Below are 17829 nucleotides of genomic sequence, written 5' to 3' on the forward strand. Positions count from 1 at the left end.
TAATATCATGGCTAACCTGGTGGCTGAACTTTGTGACTTTGTCCTCACCCACAACTATTTCACATTTGGGGACAATATATATCTTCATGTCAGTGGCACTGCTATGGGTACCCGCATGGCCCCTCAGTATGCCAACATCTTTATGGCTGACTTAGAACAACGCTTCCTTAGCTCTCGTTCCCTAACGCCCCTACTCTACTTGCGCTACATTGATGACATCTTCATCATCTGGACTCATGGAAAAGAAGCCCTCGAGGAATTCCACCGTGATTTTAACAATTTCCATCCCACCATCAACCTCAGCCTAGACCAATCCACACAAGCGGTCCATTTCCTAGACACTACTGTGCTAATAAACGATGGTCACATAAATACTACCCTATACCGGAAACCCACTGACCGCTATACTTACTTACATGCCTCCAGCTTCCATCCCGGACACACCACACGATCCATTGTCTACAGCCAAGCTCTAAGATACAACCGTATTTGCTCCAATCCCTCAGACAGAGATAAACACCTACAAGATCTCTATCAAGCATTCTTAAAACTACAATACCCACCTGCTGAAGTGAAAAAACAGATTGACAGAGCCAGAAGAGTACCCAGAAGCCACCTACTACAGGACAGGCCTAAAAAAGAAAATAACAAAACGCCACTAGCCATCACCTACAGCCCAACTAAAACCTCTCCAGTGCATCATCAAAGATTTACAACCTATCCTTAAAGATGATCCCTCACTCTCACAGATCTTGGGAGACAGGCCAGTCCTTGCTTATAGACAGCCTCCCAACCTGAAGCAAATACTCACCAGCAACCGCACACCATACAACATAAACACTAACCCAGGAACCTATCCTTGCAACAAAGCCCGATGCCAGCTCTGTCCACATATCCATTCAAGTGACACCATCATAGGACCTAATCACATCAGACACGCCATCAGGGGCTCGTACACCTGCACATCTACCAACGTGATATATGCCATCATGTGCCAGCAATGCCCCTCTGCCATGTACATTGGCCAAACCGGACAGTCTCTACGCAAAAGAATAAATGGACACAAATCTGACATCAGGAATCATAACATTCAAAAACCAGTGGGAGAACACTTCAACCTCTCTAACCACTCAGTGACAGACTTGAAGGTGGCAATTTTGCAACAAAAACACTTCAAAAACAGACTCCAAAGAGAAACTGCTGAATTCGAATTAATATGCAAATTAGATACAATTAACACTGGCCTAAACAGAGACTGGGAATGGTTGGGTCATTACACTAATTGAATCTATTTCCCTATGTTAAGTTCTCCTCACACCTTCTATGGGCCATCTTAATTATCACTTCAAAAAGTTTTTTTTCCTCCTGCTGATGATAGCTCATCTCAATTGATTAGACTTTTCCTGTTGTTATGCATACTTCCACCTTTTCATGTTCTCTGTATGTATAAATATCTCCTGTCTGTGTGTTCCATTCTATGCATCCGAAGAAGTGAGCTGTAGCTCACGAAAGCTCATGCTAAAATAAATTTGTTAGTCTTTAAGGTGCCACAAATACTCCTATTCCTTCCAAAGTATCTGCATGGAGTTTCACCGTCATTTTGGTCACTTTGCCATACTATATAGAGGGAAGTAAAACCATAGAAATATCTGGTGGGCTATGCGCTGGCGAAAAATGGCTAAGCAGGGTGCTCACCATTTTGCACAACTGTCTGTCACCCATTTAATACAATCTGCACAGTCCTTTGACTGGCCTGGGGGTGGAGAGTGATGGGGGCAAGGCCTGTGTTGAGGGAGGAGACTCTTAGCCAGTATGCTATGCCCAGGACAAGTCTAGTAAAAGGTATGCGAAGCTGACAGGGCTTTGAAACTGCATTTCCTTCCTTAAACGGTTTGCGATTTCAGTCAATGGCGGCATGATTACTAGGCCAGATTAGCCATTGTGGGGAGAGAGGCTGGAGGTGAACACAGTGAGGGCTTGGCTACACTTGCAGATGTGCAGTGCTGGGAGTTACAGCTGTGTTCGTACAGCTGTGTAGGGAAAGCGCTGGTGTGTGGCCACACTCACAGCTACCAGCGCTGCAGTGTGGCCACATTTGCAGCATTTGCAGCGCTGTTGGGAGCGGTGCATTATGGGCAGCTATCCCAGCGTTCAAGTGGCAGCAACGTGCTTTTCAAAAGAGGGGGGTGGGGTGGAGTGTGACAGGGAGCGGGGGAGAGAGAGAGTGTGGATTTTTGGAGCCGACACTGTGTGTCAGCTCCCTGCCTTGCAAATTCTGTGTCAGCTCCCTGCCTTGCAAAATCTGAAAATTTCCTCGACCCCTCATTTACTCTTAACTGCAAATAGCCTGCAGACCAGATAAGCAGCTGTTCCAACGGACTCCCTTTCTCCCCCTCCCCCCCACTGTTTCTCTCCTCAAGCAAACACTCATCCCCCTGCCTGCCTCATTCACAGCAAGATAGTGGGTTATCTCAATTGATTGTTCACAGTCAGTTATAGATTGATCACAGCAAACAAGAGCTGTGTTTGTTTTTTAGATAAGCAGCTCCCGGAGCCCCGAGTTCACAACAAAACAAAGGGAGGCATCATAACAAAACAAAGAGAGTAATTTAGTTAAAAGCACTCTGGGATATCTCCTAATACCCTGGAGGCCAATAACAGCACTGGTGTGTGGCCACACTTGATGAGCAGCGCTGCATCACCAGCACTGCACTCGTTATACCCCAAGCAGACCAGGTGTACAGCCAGCGCTGCAGCCAGGGAGTTGCAGCGCTGGATGTGCCTTGCAGGTGTGGACAGTTACTAAGTTGCAGTGCTGTAAAGCCTCCACCAGCGCTGCAACTCTCCAGTGTAGCCAAGCCCTGAGTCCTTCTGTGTAGTTAGCTGGGGATCCCTTGCTTTCATTAGTTTTGCTGGTCCCCATCACACACTGCTTGCCCTGTTTCTGTTTTTGTTTGTCCTCTCTGCATGTCTTTGTGTATGAGAGACACACAGGGCCTTTATACTTATGCAGGGAGAAGGCACAAATAATGATAGTGGATAACTGAGCTGGTTGAAAAATTTCCCATGCAAAATATGCTGTTTTGACAAAATCAATATTTTGTGGGAACATACTGATTTTGTCCAAATTTACGACGAAGTTACCTAAACATTTTGTTTCGATAATGTCAAAGTGCTGTGTTTTGACAATAGTGTTTTAACTTTTCTGTGATATAGTCACAACACAGCATTTTGACTCTCAAAATATAATGTTTTGATAAAGCTGTTTTGATGTTTCTGAAACTCAATTTTTTCAAAATGTCAATTTTGACTTTTTTGTTCTAATTTTGGATGAAAGGAAATTTCAGAACGTCTTTCCTATGGAACAAGTTTTCTGAGTTTAGCCCAGCTCCAGTGAATAATCAAGAAGATGCTTAGAAAGAAGTGATTGAGATCAGTTGGTGATAAAAGAGTAATGGTTCTCTGCCCAATCTCCAGCCACCGTATCCAAAATCCCAAAGTGGCTGGATATTTCTGTAGCAATGATCAGCATGAAAATGACCTAACAATGTTGACATTCCAATTGTCATTATTAGACTCCAGAGTTATACACCCCATTAAGATGAAAGGAGCAATTCAAATCTCATATAGTTATTTCTGTCTATTTGATTATTAAGATGATATTGCACTGGTTCATATCCAGAAGATTATCTCTGAATGTGCAGTTGTACTCTGAAAAATAACTGTAAAATGGCATCTCCTTAGTCAGCAGAACTGCCCACGGCGTGTATAAAGGATTAGATCTGCTGATTTTAGTGGCAAAAATAAGTATCTACTGACTCTACATGGCTAACAGAAGTAAGAGTGAACACAGCACAGAGAGAGATGAATTTCATTACATCTTGTGCTTCATAAGCAGAATCTCAGTCAGTTACACCTTTGCAAACTTGTTGAAGTCAATGGCATTACATACGTCATTGCGGGTATAATTTGGCCTGTAAATCCTTAGTTACTGGTTTGATGTGCAAGCAGAAAATAATCTGGTTTAGCTGTCAGATTCCAAGCTGAATTTCCAGGTCTGGCAGCTAGAATAAAACTCCCACATAGTTTGACTTGTAAACTGAGCATGTCTGGATAGCAGTCGGTGTGCTGCTTATACTGCCACAACTGACATCACCAGAGGTGTCTGAGCTAGAGCTTTGTTGGTATAAATGTGAGGGGCTGCTGGTCAGGTGGTGTTTGTGAATGCTCCATGGCTTTGGAATTTGCTTCCAACTTGTTTTGAAATAGCTCAAAATCTGATGATGTTCAGGATACATTGCTAGGCTCATCTCTTTTCTCAGGCAGTTGAAAATAGGAGTGGGTGTGTGAATGTGTGTGTGAGATTATAATAATAAGGGTGGGAATTGTTTGAAAGAAGGGAGATTGTTTGCTGCATTTAGGATGTATTTTTGTTGTGCCTAGAGTGCATGGCTAGGCACCTTTAGTAGCATTTTTATGCATCTAAATAAATAAAATAAATCCCTCTTGGCACCTCCTCTGGACTTGAAGCAGGCACTTACATCACTAAGGAAAAGAGTCTGCACATGCTATTTTCACTTGTTCATACTCTATTAACCATTTTTAAAAAACATGAATATAGTAAAGCACACATTCCTCACTGAGGATTCTGCACCAGCCAAGAGTTAGATCAAATCTGTTTGGGGTGTTAGTCAAACAAAACTAGGAGGGGATAAAAGCATCTGAAAAGAACTGTTGACCAAAAAAACCAACCCTTTTTCCCCCCACACCAATAACTCAAAGAACATGGAACAGTTTTTGTTTAGCCTTTTTTCATGCACACCACAGCACCAAAAACGACTTTCAGAATTAAAAATATAAAAAAATTCAGCCCCAAAGATAATGGTTAGGAAAGTACTTAGTAACTTTCATTCTAATTCAGTTGTCACCATGGTTACAGTGTCATTAATGCTACACTGTTATGGTAGATTGCTGTTTGTGACATTTTTTGCCACCGATTTCCAATGCTTACAGCAGCACTGTGTCCCTGCTGCATCATCAGATTTCAGCCTGTGTGACCTTGGTAAACCAAAGCACCTGAGATTTAATCATCACTGCTTTGTCTCCAGACTTATTAACATACTGTCGCTCCAACCGCCTTTTCTCAGCCAAAGTCTGCAGATGCTTGAGCTGAATCTGTCACTCTGCATCACCATGATGGAGCCTGGTAGAGGATGATCCTGGCTCTTTGCTAGCAGGCTGGCAGCCTGGAAATGGAATGCAGACACTAAAGAGTTTGGCAAATGTTTGAAAAGGCAGCTCACTGCTAAGAATGCAGATTGCAGTTATTTCAATGGAGCTGTCTGGGACACCATCCCGTGGTCAAGCAATTTAATGGTGCCTTTTAAGTGTGGTTTGTGCCACGGAACCGCACCTCCTCTTTTTTGAGCTGTTGTGTTTGTCCCATTCTGTCTGTCTGCATCTAACCTAGATTGAAAGTTTCTTAGGGCAAGGAGCACACTCTCAGTTCTCAGTCAATAATAATATTGTAACAAATCTGTGGCCACCTAGATCTTTATAGTTGTCCCTATGCTGCATACCAGAGATACTCAGAACTTAAGAACAGCAATGGGAATAGAATTTAGATACACCTGTTCCAAAAGTACCGGTGCTACCACTTGAGCTAAAGGAGAATCTCTATTATATGTTAGCAATATAAAGTCTAAGACACACATTTAAGCATGCCTCATTTCATCCAGTAGAGGGCACTGGTATTCACACACAACAATCAATGCATTACATACTGCCCTAATCAGACAGTTTGTCTTCAAAACCAGTTATTGCATAGGAGTTCAGTTCATAGAATATCAAGGTTGGAAGGGACCTCAGAAGGTCATCTAGTCCAACCCCCTGCTCAAAGCAAGGCTAATCCCCTGACAGATTTTTGCTCCAGATTCTTAAATGGCCTCCTCAAAAATTGAACTCACAACCCTGGGTTTATCAGGCCAATGCTCAAACCACTGAGCTACCTTTCCCCCCTAAGTTCTCAGTTCTGACATAAGTATAATTAATGAATGTAATCTAGGACTTTGACAACCATAGCTACTTGGAATTTCATGGCAAGAGCAGGGGTCTAATTCAGAATTTCCTTCTCCAAAAGCATAGGTTTCTACCATTTGAACTAAGGAGCAATCTATTAGCTTTTAGCAGTATAAAGTTTGACAGAAGCGAGGATTTCTAACTTCATCCAGTAGAAGGCAGTGCTACAGATACATACTAGCCTGTATGTTATTATATGTAAAACTTGGGCTTTATCACTGTATGTTGTTGTTTAGTTTATGGGAAATCACCTTTTACATATATATTTAGTTGTGGTGGCAAGAACTGTTTTATTTAAATGAGACAAGTTCTAGGGTTTTTTTTTGTTTTTGTTTTGCCTTCTGAACTACAAGGTGAATTGAAATGGAAAGCATTATTACTAAGAAAGCAATAAGGATGACAATGAAAAGGTTAAAAGAATGTTGGCAACTTAAACGTGGGCCCTCAGTTACATTTTGTAAAAATAAACTTTTATAAAACCTCATGCCAATAGATTTCTAGGTCCAGGTTCAAAACTCTGCATAGAAATGACAGCTATCTCAATCATTTTCACTGCAGCCCTGTGGAGGAAATTCATCCTGAGGAAGAGGCCAGCAAAACATCTAAGTCTAAGTTACAGGGCCAGCTCACAACATTTTGGCACCTGAGGCGGGGAGCTCAAATGATGCCCTCGCTTGGGCCAAAACTTTGAAAGATCTCAAGTCTGCCTTCTTCCTGTTCTATTCCTTTCATGGTACTGCTCTGCTGCCTACCCCAATAAAGGAGAACTAACCACTTAAAATGCCTTGTTCAAAAAATTTAAGTAACACGTAAACTTTCAAATGCCTCAACAGCAAATGTAACTTTTCTTGTCTGCATAGTAAACACTGGCATTTTTATCTGTTTGAATAATCAAAGTGGTGCTTTCCGTGCCTTCTTGGTTGCAAAGATTTGAACTGCTTCCTGCTGAAGGGCCACAGTCTGGGCCAGCTCATGCTCTATTGAGATGGTTGCAAGGCCGACCAGCCTCTCCTGTGTCATTGTGGAGCGTAGATGTGTTTTTATTAACTTCAGCTTGAAGAAGCTGCGTTCTCCCCTGGGAACTGTTACAGGAAGTGTTAGAAGTATGCACAGAGCAACAAAAGCATTTGGAAAGAGGTTGATCATCTTATTTGTGCACCTATATTCCAGAACAGCCTTTGGAGTTGATCCTGCTGAAATGTCTTGAAAGGGCTTTCAGTTCATCACCTAAATCACTTGCATCAATATTGCACATGTCATCATGTGTCAACACTGTCTCTAGTGACTGCATTGCTGGTGTAGGTCTTCTTTAGGTATAGTGAGGAGTTTTGGAATATCATACAACATCTCAATATACTGCTGTGTTCCTTGAGCTGCATGAAATGTTCAACTGACTGTATTGCACAATCTAGCACCTGGTTAAAGAATTCAACTTTGAATTGTTTGGGATCATCCCGTGCCTCATAATCAACACATCGTTATCTTCTTCGGTGACTCTTGTATTCTTGAATGGGTGGGAAAATAGCTTCAGTGTGAAGTTCCGCTGCCAACTTCTGTGCACTCTTTAGTACATTTTGAAATCCCTCATCTGACCGGTAAGACACTAGATATGACTTTGCTTTGTCCAGTTGTTCCATTGCTCCAGATATATCAAGGTCAACACCTTGGAGTCTCTTGCTTACACCATTTATTTCAAACAGTATGTCATGCCACAACACTAAGCCACACAGAAATTTGAAGCTATGTACGTTTCTGGTGATTCCATTTCCGTCTGCCACTGTTCTCCCATGAACAGTTCCTGTCATAGCATTATCCTCCATAATGGCAACTATGGCATCATCTATCTTCCCAATTTGGTGTTTGATAGGCTTTATCACCTCCACTCGACTTTCCCATTGTGTGGCATTCAGTTGTTTCAGTGTCAAAGAGGATGTTCCCAGATGTTGCTTCAAAATTTGCCATCAATGAGTTGATGCAGAGAAAAATACATAGATGCTTTGAATTACATAAAAAAATTCAGCAGCCTCACTGACCACCACGTTCAATGAATGAGAACTGCATGGGACAAAAAAAGCTTGAGGGTTTAACTTCGTATCCGTGTCTGCACTCCTCTGTTCTTTCCTCTCATGTTGGCACCATTATCGTAGCCCTGACCTCTCATGTCAGCTATCGCAATTCCCATATCTTCCAGCTTTTTAAGAAGCACATTTGTCATACCAGCTCCTGTAGTATCATCAATGTCAATACATTCTAGAAAATACTCTCTGACAGTCACCATTGCAGGGACAATTTCACTAGATTCTGTTGTTACAAAATGCACCATTAAAGTCATTTGTTCCGTATGGCTGATGTCAGGTGTGCAGTCCAGAATAACAGAGTAATATCTTGCTGACTTCAGATCTGCCACAGTCTTCTGTTTGACTTTTGTTGCCAGTAACTGTATGATCTCATTTTGAGTTGTTTTTCCAAGGTAGTGGTGTGTGTACCTTTCTTGGGTGGTGACTCTTCTTAGATGGTCCTAGAATACAGCATCAAACTCAGCCATCAGCTCCACGATTTTAAGGAAGTTTCCATTGTTTGGCACATGCAGCTGATCTGAAGTGCCACGCAGTGCTAGGTTTTGGGTAGCAAGCATTCTCACAATGGCAATGAGCCTTTTCAGAACATTTTGCCAGTAAAGAGACTCTGATGCAATCTTCTCTTGATGCTGATCATCTGTGGTGGCCTTTCACCACCTATGGAATGCTCTCTGGTGATTTGCTGCCTTCTCATGGCATGCCAGATTTCTAGCCAGATTCTTCCAGTCCTTTGTTCCTGTACAACCCAATGTGGCTGGAACATTAGACTGGAAGAGTTTGCAACAAAAACAGTATGCAGCATTCTGGGGTTTAGAGAATATAAGCCATGGCCTCTCCACTTTGTCACCATTGAGGATTTCACACCAGTAATGTGTTGGATGGAAACTTCTATTTTCATTGTCTTTGGGGAACATGAAGTTTTTCACTTGCTGTGACTCATGCAATACAAGGAAGTCCCTCAAACTACTGCTCAAGTGGGTCCACAGTCCTGGATGATCTAGACTTAAGGAACTAAACTCAGCAGCAGCTGTTTCTTGTGCCTCCACCACACCCTTCTCTGATCTACACTTTTCTTCAGGAATGTGCATGTTTACATCCATTTGAGATGGAGATTTGGATGCTGCAGTAGCTGCCAGGTCACCTGCACTCTGACTAACTGGAAGATCAGGCATCTCCTCACCACTCACATCCTCACTGGGGCCAGAAGGATCATCGTGAACATTTGTGTCTATGTATCTCAGGAGAGCTCCTTCCTGCTTTGATAGAAAAGTTTCCTTTGCTTTCTTTCTTTTTCTGAATGTTGCCCCAGAGGGTCATTTTCTTCTTTCACCCATGACTGCTGTTCTGTGCCAGCTATAGTGGCTCTCAACACTCAGTTGAAGGGGATAAACAAACAGGCTGGTAGCAGGGCCTGAGTGAGGGAAGATATCAGCATCTTAAAGGCCTAACTGGCTCTTACTACTGCAGCTGACTGCCTGTTCTCCTCAGGGAAGCAGCAGGAAACAGGAAGCTCCCTGAGAAGCTGGTGTTAATCAGTCCAGGCTCCTTGGGGTGCTAGAGAGGTAAACAAGACGCTGCTCCTCCTCTTTCTCTCTGCAGCTCTTGCTGCTTTCTCTTATTCCCTCTCACTGTTTTTCCTGACTGCCTGTTATGTCTCTTGTGCCCTCCTTCCTGCAGAACACCACCATCTCTGTGCATCTAGAACAGAGAGAATACATATGCACCAGCAGCAGACACAATTTTCTACACCAGGTCCTAGTGGCCCCCCGCAGTCTGGCACCTGAGGCGGTCGCCTCAGTTCGCCTCATGGTAAGGCCTGCTAAGATAAGGCTGATTTTGAGGGCTTCAGTGGTATTTGTGATCCATAGTGTGGTGAGAGTTTTTGCCTCAGTTGCCTGAAATGCCGTATAATACTTTAAATTGAAGGTTTGCAGAAACATCTCAGGAAGGGGATTAAATTCGTGAAAATATAACTTGCTTAATTGGACATACAAAGAGTGGTGATAGTGTCAGGACCCTTTGGGATGCTTAGAGTAGTGATTAGTTTTAAGAATAGAGCTTTAATGAGAAAGAAATTAATAATAGTTTAAATCAGAAATTCAGTAATGGCGGCTATACAGTGATGTAATATCAGGAGAGATTCCATTTCTAGGGCACATAGGAGTCCATTGCCTGTGATGTAACAATCTCACTTCCTCTAATGCAATGGTAAATTTCACTTCCTGGGGAGAATGAGTAAGCATAATTCCATAGAAATACATTGGAGCCCATAGGAAAACACAGGGGCTTCCAGACAGGAAGTAGTTAGGGGTCATCCACAAGTCAGTAAAGAGAAACCTCATAGGAATATATTGTAGCCCACAGAAATACATAGGGCTTCCAGACAGGAAGTAGCTAGGGTTCATCTAAAAGTCAGCTAAGAAAACCCGCACAGGAATGCATTGAAGCCCATAGGAATAAATAGGGATGATGTAATTGGGAGATAGGATTGCATCATTTCCAGGTGATGCAATCAAGGCATAGCATTGCATCACTTCCTGTGGAGGATGACTCATCACAATCCCATAGAGATACATTGTAGCCCCATAGAAGTCTATGGAGTGGGCAGAGCTACGGAAAGCTCGAAGCTGATTGGCTGAGCTTGGGAGAGCAAATCGTATATAAAGACGACAGCCAGCAGGCTAAAGTTCTGTAGGGAATGGACTAGCAAGAGAGTGGAATGCTGCCAGACACCTGTAAGAAGATGCTTATACAGAAAAAGCTAGCTAAGCAGCAGCATTGGAACTCTGCAAATAAGGAGCTGCCTGCAAAGTAGCAGCAGCTCACCTAACCTTCCAGGGTTGCCCCGGCAACAGCTGCTTCTACCCCCCTGCCGCAGCTATCGCAGCCACCCAACAGGCTCCCGCTGTTTCTGCCTGAGGAGCCGCTTTTACCTCAGGTGCAGAAAGCCTAATCAGACTGCAGCCATTGCAAGAGACTGCTACCAGTGCTCCCTCAACATCACTCCCAAAACATAGACAGAGCAGAAGGACCTCTAAGACAGTTCATAGGGATTGTTAAGAAAGCCCTTGTAAGTCCAATCTTTTTTATTTACCATCCTAGCATCTATGGGTTTTGCTTGTAAATAAAGCTGGGTACCTGTGGTCTCAATGAGATCTCTCCCTACCCATTTAGTAACTTCCAGGCCAGCGCTTACTGGACGTTTAGTTTTACATGTTTACTATTGAATGTTAATTAATATATTATATATTATATATTGTTATAAGGTATAGAGTATTAATTGAATGATTATATTATTGTTTATATGCTACAGAGTTAATTGAAACTGTAGTTGTAGTGTTGTCGTTATTTGCTTGAAGAATTTACTGCTTGTTTGCCTATTCCTGATCGGAGGGCTGTATCCGTTCCTTTCAAGGGGAAGTTAGCCAACTGTGGCTTTTCCTGGAAATTCCTTTAGGCGGGCCACAACCTTAATTACCAGAATAGATTAATTAAAATTAAAAGATTTTTGAATTAAAAGCAGCATTTGTAAACAAACATCATTGGCTTAATATAACTGAATAGAAACCTTCCGTAACAACAGACCCTGTGCTAGCCCTCTGCACACACATGAATTTCACCCACTGTTGGTGGGATGCCAGTAATGATAATACTGCAATGGGTATGAGTTTGAACTCATGGTGGAAAAAACTTACCTTAAGTTTCTGAGTGGATTTCTAATGCAAGCCCATATGTGACATCTGGAAACCTACTACTTGCAAGGATAACACATTTTATGCCGACTGTCTCCATCCTGAGGACTAAACTCAATCACCACTCTCCCAGTAGAACCAGGACCATGCAAAACTCAAATGCATTCACAGGGGATAAATATAAAAACTCTCTCACAGAATGGGATATACCTACAAACTCTCACAGAATGGGACATACCTACCATAGATTTAGAGGACAGTTTCCGAATGTAAATGCAATGTCAGTACTGTTTTTACTAAACAAATTACAACCTACCACTGGTATAATATATTCTCTGGATGGTCCCCAACCACCACTGGCATCCTATCAGTAATGCTACATCCCTTGATAGTTGTCTTGGTATTAAATTTTATTTGTATTATTAAAATGTTTAGCATGTGCTTTTGGATAAAAAGGATGCACAATTGATAGGACTCACAAACCCATGTTGCCTCACAGTATCTTCTTTTAAACAGGTTACATAGAAAGTGACACTAACGAGTATATGTATATCGTAGTGTCAAAAAGGGGATTATGTAGGGATATTAAAGAAAGTTTATATTAGACATGGTTTATATGAAAAATGATTTATTGTTACAAATGATTTATTGTTAAATGATACTTTATAACTGAAGGTTTATATTAGAAGTAAATGTGATTCCCAACATTTAGCCTCTAACCTGCAAGCCACCAGCTGTGTCTGTGTGAAGCCTGCTCAAAGAAATACTTTGTATAAAACTTGTTAAACATTAATTAACTCTAAGTAAGCCAAAACAGTAGCTGTTATAGTGTATAAATAGAGACCCCCACCCTCTGTAAGTTTTCATCTCACTTTATCTTTGATTGTTAAAAGACAGGGAGTCTCACATAAATTGGTAACACCCCAAAAGGTAAAGAGACAGTGAAATAGATGTAATTAAGATAGAGAATGTATGTGAATGAGTGCCTAGTTTAAATAATGAATGAATGGTTAGGGAGTTACCAGCCTGAAAAATTCAGTGTCGGCCAAAGAAGGTGTCAAGTGGGATCAACCAGATGACCCCCACCATCTCAAAGGAAGGAAAAACAAGCATCTGACAACATGGAGCCAGCCACCTGCTGATTGATTTAGCAACAGCAGAATGAAGCAACTCTCATGGACTGACATAGGAATAAATTCCTATAAAACTGGACTCTGAAGACTGAGGACTTTGAGTCTATGGTTCTGCTGCCAGCCTCCAGGAGCATCAGATGCATCTGACACAGACTCAGCTCCATCCTCATGACCAAGATACCTGGCCAGTAACTTGGCATGAGCAATGTCTAGGCTGGTAACTATAACATCTATACAGAACCTGAATGAATGATTGTGTGAATGAATATATATGTGTGTGTGTGTGTGTATAAGGAATAAGTAGTGATAGAAATAAGTAGTAAAACAACGTTGTTTGCTTTTGTCTTTTGCTTTACTATTATATTTACAATAAATGTGGCATCTTTGCCTTATCCCTCTTAATAAGATCCTGCTAGTTTTTATTGGTATAACATACAAACTCTCACAGAATGGGACATACCTACCATAGATTTAGAGGACAGTTTCCTTCACAGTGTGGATGTATAAGGTAGACTGAGTTAACTATTCATAGCTTTTAGCCCTTAATTCCTGACTCATAAATATTTCTGTATACTTCTAATTGATTGTCACTGGTAAAAGGCTGCAAAGCCCAGCCAGTAGCAACTATCATGTAGTAGTATTTTTTCTTCCTTATATATTCTGTCACCGCTTTCTCTCTCACCATGGGCTTTAGTTGTTTTACACAGTAAAAAATTAATAAAAAATATATATCAATGAAAACAATTGCCTTTAAACAAATTGTTACAGTTAAGAAACTGAAAGTGAAACTCACTATAAACAAAAAGTGAAATTGATTTTTAAGAGGTATAAATGACAAGTAACATCCCTTTACCATGTGTACAGACGGAGCTAGCAGTAACCTCAATTTCTTAATCTCGTATCTTAATACTGTCCAGCTGTACTGGTGTGTGCTTAAGTTTTTAAGGAAACTGGATGTAACACTCCATTGTATTGTTTCAACTGTCATTTTGGATAGAAGAGAGAACATTTAACGGTACCATTAAGATGAATATCAGTCAAAACCCTTACCTGAAAGTAAGGGTTGCTAGAAAGATAGTGCAAGAGTTACAAAAAAGAAATGCCAGGAATGTTACAATTAATAAACCGTATGTTGTCAAAAGGTATGGAAATGGTAAGTGAATTCAGCAACTACAGATAATGGGCCCTAGTTCTCAGTTACACTAAGGTCACTTTTTGTCCCTCTGGCAGTGGAATGGGGCTTTAAGTGGGCAGAATGGCATCTAAAACTACTCCTTTGTTTAGGGGTTTCCCTGGCTGGAATAAAACTGCTCTCAGACCACAGTAAAGGGGGCTTATAGTCATCTTTGTGTTCTCCATTGCTGCCCCAAATGCAGAAACAGGGAAACTGCGACTCAGGCCAAATATACGACAATTCTGAATGAAATACTAGACTATTAAACTATGTGATATTATAAGTATGACAGGATCCTCCTGGGGTGCAGCCTGGGACTGTGGGACCGCTGTGCCCCCTGAACTCTCTCCAGCCTGGGCTGTCTCTCACAATGCCTTGCTAGTGACCAGCAGCAACCCCTCCAGGTGCTGTTATCACTCATCACAACCACATGTGGAGACCCCACACCCAGCTAGATTGCATGAATGCTTCCAGAGCCACTCATGAATCTCTCAGAGCTGGATTTTAAGTGATGTTAAGTAGTAGGCAAAAAGTCAAAGTTGGTTACCAAAATAAAATAAAATATAATATAACCACACAGTCTAAACTCTCAACCCTATTAGATTGGGCAACATCTAGATCAGTGGTTCCCAGACTTGTTCCGCTGCTTGTGCAGGGGAAGCCCCTGGCGGGCCAGGCCAGTTTGTTTACCTGCCGCATCTGCAGGTTCGGCCGACTGCGGCTCCCAGTGGCTGCGGTTTGCTGCTCCAGGCCAATGGGAGCTGCTGGAAGCACTGGCCAGTATGTCCCTCAGCCCGTGCCGCTTCCAGCAGCTCCCATTGGCCTAGAGCAGCGAACCACGGACACTGGGGGCCGCGATCGGCCAAACCTCTGGACGCGAAAGGTAAACAAACTGGCCCGGCCTGCCAGGGGCTTTCCCTGCACAAGCAGCAGAACAAGTTTGGGAACCACTAATCTAGATTAAGCAGTTTTTCTAACCACACTGGATATTGCAGTCCACAGTATACAGATTTCACCTCTGAAATCTGTGCCAGGCCCCTCTATTGGAGTCTCACGTCTTCAGCATACTTGTTGCTTGCAGTGTAGGTGGGTGAAGGAGAAAGGCCAAGCATGGGGTCCCTGTGGTCTCTTTTATGCCCTCCGTCCCATGCGCTTGGAGAATGCAAGTCCAGGCTTGTCTGGGGGCATTGCTGAGTCTCCAGGCAAAGTTGAGGAATCCTCCTGGTGTGGCCTCATGCAGGTGAGTCATTGAATTGGAGCTCACTTGCTGGACAATGGCTGTTGACACCCCTGCCCGGGCATTGGTTACTCTTCTTGCTGTTGTCTCTAGGAGGTTAATATCTGGCTGATTTCCCCAACTAAGGGTATATCTACACTTACCATTTAAAGTACAAAAAGTCCCCCCCCCCCTTTTTTTGGTGCTAAAACCGCGGGAGCATCTACGCTTGTTAATGACTTTTTGTGGTGAAACTCAGAAGTTTCACCGCAAAAAGAAAACCACCTTCACAAGAGGCGTACAGTTCTTACTGCTGTTCTTTTTGCGCTGCTGTGAAAGTGAAGACATGTTTTACCAGTGTAAATACCTTTTGGCCTCCGAAGGATATCCCACAGTTCCAAAAGCAACCACTCTGGCCAGCATCACCGCAGCTCTGATGGACGGACGTCTGCCCCTCCCCCTGTAAGCCCCGGGAAGTTTGAAGCTCCCTTTTCCCTTTGTTTGTAGATGTAGCGGGGAAAGCAGACAGACAGCAGGAGGTTTTTAAAAAAATGCCACGGAAGAAACAAGGAAGTAATGGGGCTCCTGAGACATGAAGCAGGGCAGCACGGGGCACTGAGCAGGGATCCAGAATGCCTTCTGCTCACCGCCCCCCCCCCTTCCCACAAGACCTATTGAGAGAGCTGTGGGATAGCTGCCCTACAGAATAGCGATGGAAGAGCTGGTAGGGTAAACACTCTCTGACGCCTGAGGAATTGAGTGAGTACACAAACCAGCGCTTTTCTTTCACCGGTTCCCTATCACTGGTGAAATTTACAGCGCAAAACCTCTGCAAGTGTAGACATACCCTTACGGTATGTTTTAGCAACAACCATACAACACATTCACATAACTTCATATGCATTGATGATATACGTATATAGATAGAGAAATTACTTTCAGCAGGTCATAACCTTTTCCTTGGTACCTTACAAGGCATGCTTTATATGTAAGATCATGATTACATAAAAATGAGGAATTTGGGGGCTACAGGGGCTCCCCCAAGTATAGAATGTCACAATAAGGGCCTTATATCTTTGAGTGAACTGGGTGAGCTTTTCTCCGCTCATTTTATCCAACTGCCAAAAAAGGGGCTAAGGTTGGGAGAACCAAGGTAGCTAGTGCAGAGCAGGATCCTGGAGGGACTTGGGGCAACCTGGGGCAGGAAGGAGAGTGGAAGGCAGCCATATGGGGTGGTGTTTGGAGGTAGTAGGAGAGCTTTAAGGTGTTGAATGGGAGGCCCATGAGAGCAGCCTTATCCACTTTATTTCCCATTATACCCCTCCAATCCATTCCCCTCTGAGACTCTGCTTCCCTCATTCTTTCCCCACTTCAGTAGAGGTTAAAGTAAGGGGGGCAGTGGAGGGAGCATAGATCCCTCTCTCCTCAATAGCTGGTGCTGCTGAAAGTCTAAGGAGAGGTCTTACTCCTGTTTCAACCTACTTTAACCACTGCCCCTTTTTAAGCACTTTTCCCGTTCTGTTCCTGCCCCTTGAGTTCCTATTTCTCTTTAGCCTCTGCCCCTACAATGGTGTCCCCCTCTGGCAAGGGTCGGAGTGGCAGTTGGATGTTGCCATCTCCTTTCTCTATCCTTGTCGGCAGATCCATGCTAGCTGGGCACCAGTTCCAGGAGCACTGAGAGCGATGGGGAGATGCTACAGTAGCCCTGACACTCAGAAGGAGTCACTAAATTGCAATCCTGCTCAGTTCCTGAAGCCCTGCTGGGTGCATGAAAAACACTGCAGTTGGAACTGGAATGAACACACAGGGACTATAACAGAAAACCTTATGTAATAATTTGAATTTTCTCAAATACAAGAGCATACAACTACACTAAGACAGGAATTTCAGGTCCCACCCAGAAACTGTTCATGCCAGAGTTTGAGAAAGTCTGATGTAATTTACACTTAATCTGGATATGACCTATTCGAGACTATATCCAACTGAGAAAAGGCAGAGCACAGTAGTGCTCTGGACCTACCCAGTTCCTGCTCCCTATGTCAGGTGGCTGTGTGGAGGTAGTTTCTGAAAGGATCAAAGTGAAGGAGATCTACTGCATTTAAATTGGGGTCAAGGAGATTTAGGGCATCAGAGAATAGGCCTATGTGAGGATAAAAGACTATTATTTCTTATTACTTAGATAGTAATGTAAAATTGTATATTTCTTTTAACACAGTTAAAGGTATAGAGCCTGCTATTCAGAGGTATTGAGCACTCAGAGCTCCAGTTAACTTCAACTGCTAGCCAGGTCCCAAGGTCCAAAGCGCTTGCTATATAGACTGATTTGAGTATCATGTGAGGGAGTGACACACATAGGGAGGGCAAGAGTAATGGACAATACAATCACGTGGCATGCTAACATGTTTTAGGGTGCTTGACATTACAGTTGCCAACAGGCCCTTATGACAAGGGACATCCC

The 17829-nt window shown here is 42.9% G+C and overlaps 1 protein-coding gene across 2 annotated transcripts in view; it reads left to right on the plus strand.

Annotated features, from left to right (window-relative positions):
• FBXW11 (F-box and WD repeat domain containing 11) overlaps nt 1–17829 on the plus strand; it is a 168370-nt gene that overhangs the window by 21601 nt on the left and 128940 nt on the right. The gene's annotated exons all lie outside the window — the stretch shown is intronic.

This window comes from Mauremys mutica, chromosome 8 (assembly GCF_020497125.1).
Source record: "Mauremys mutica isolate MM-2020 ecotype Southern chromosome 8, ASM2049712v1, whole genome shotgun sequence".
NCBI classification, from domain to species: Eukaryota; Metazoa; Chordata; order Testudines; family Geoemydidae; genus Mauremys; species Mauremys mutica.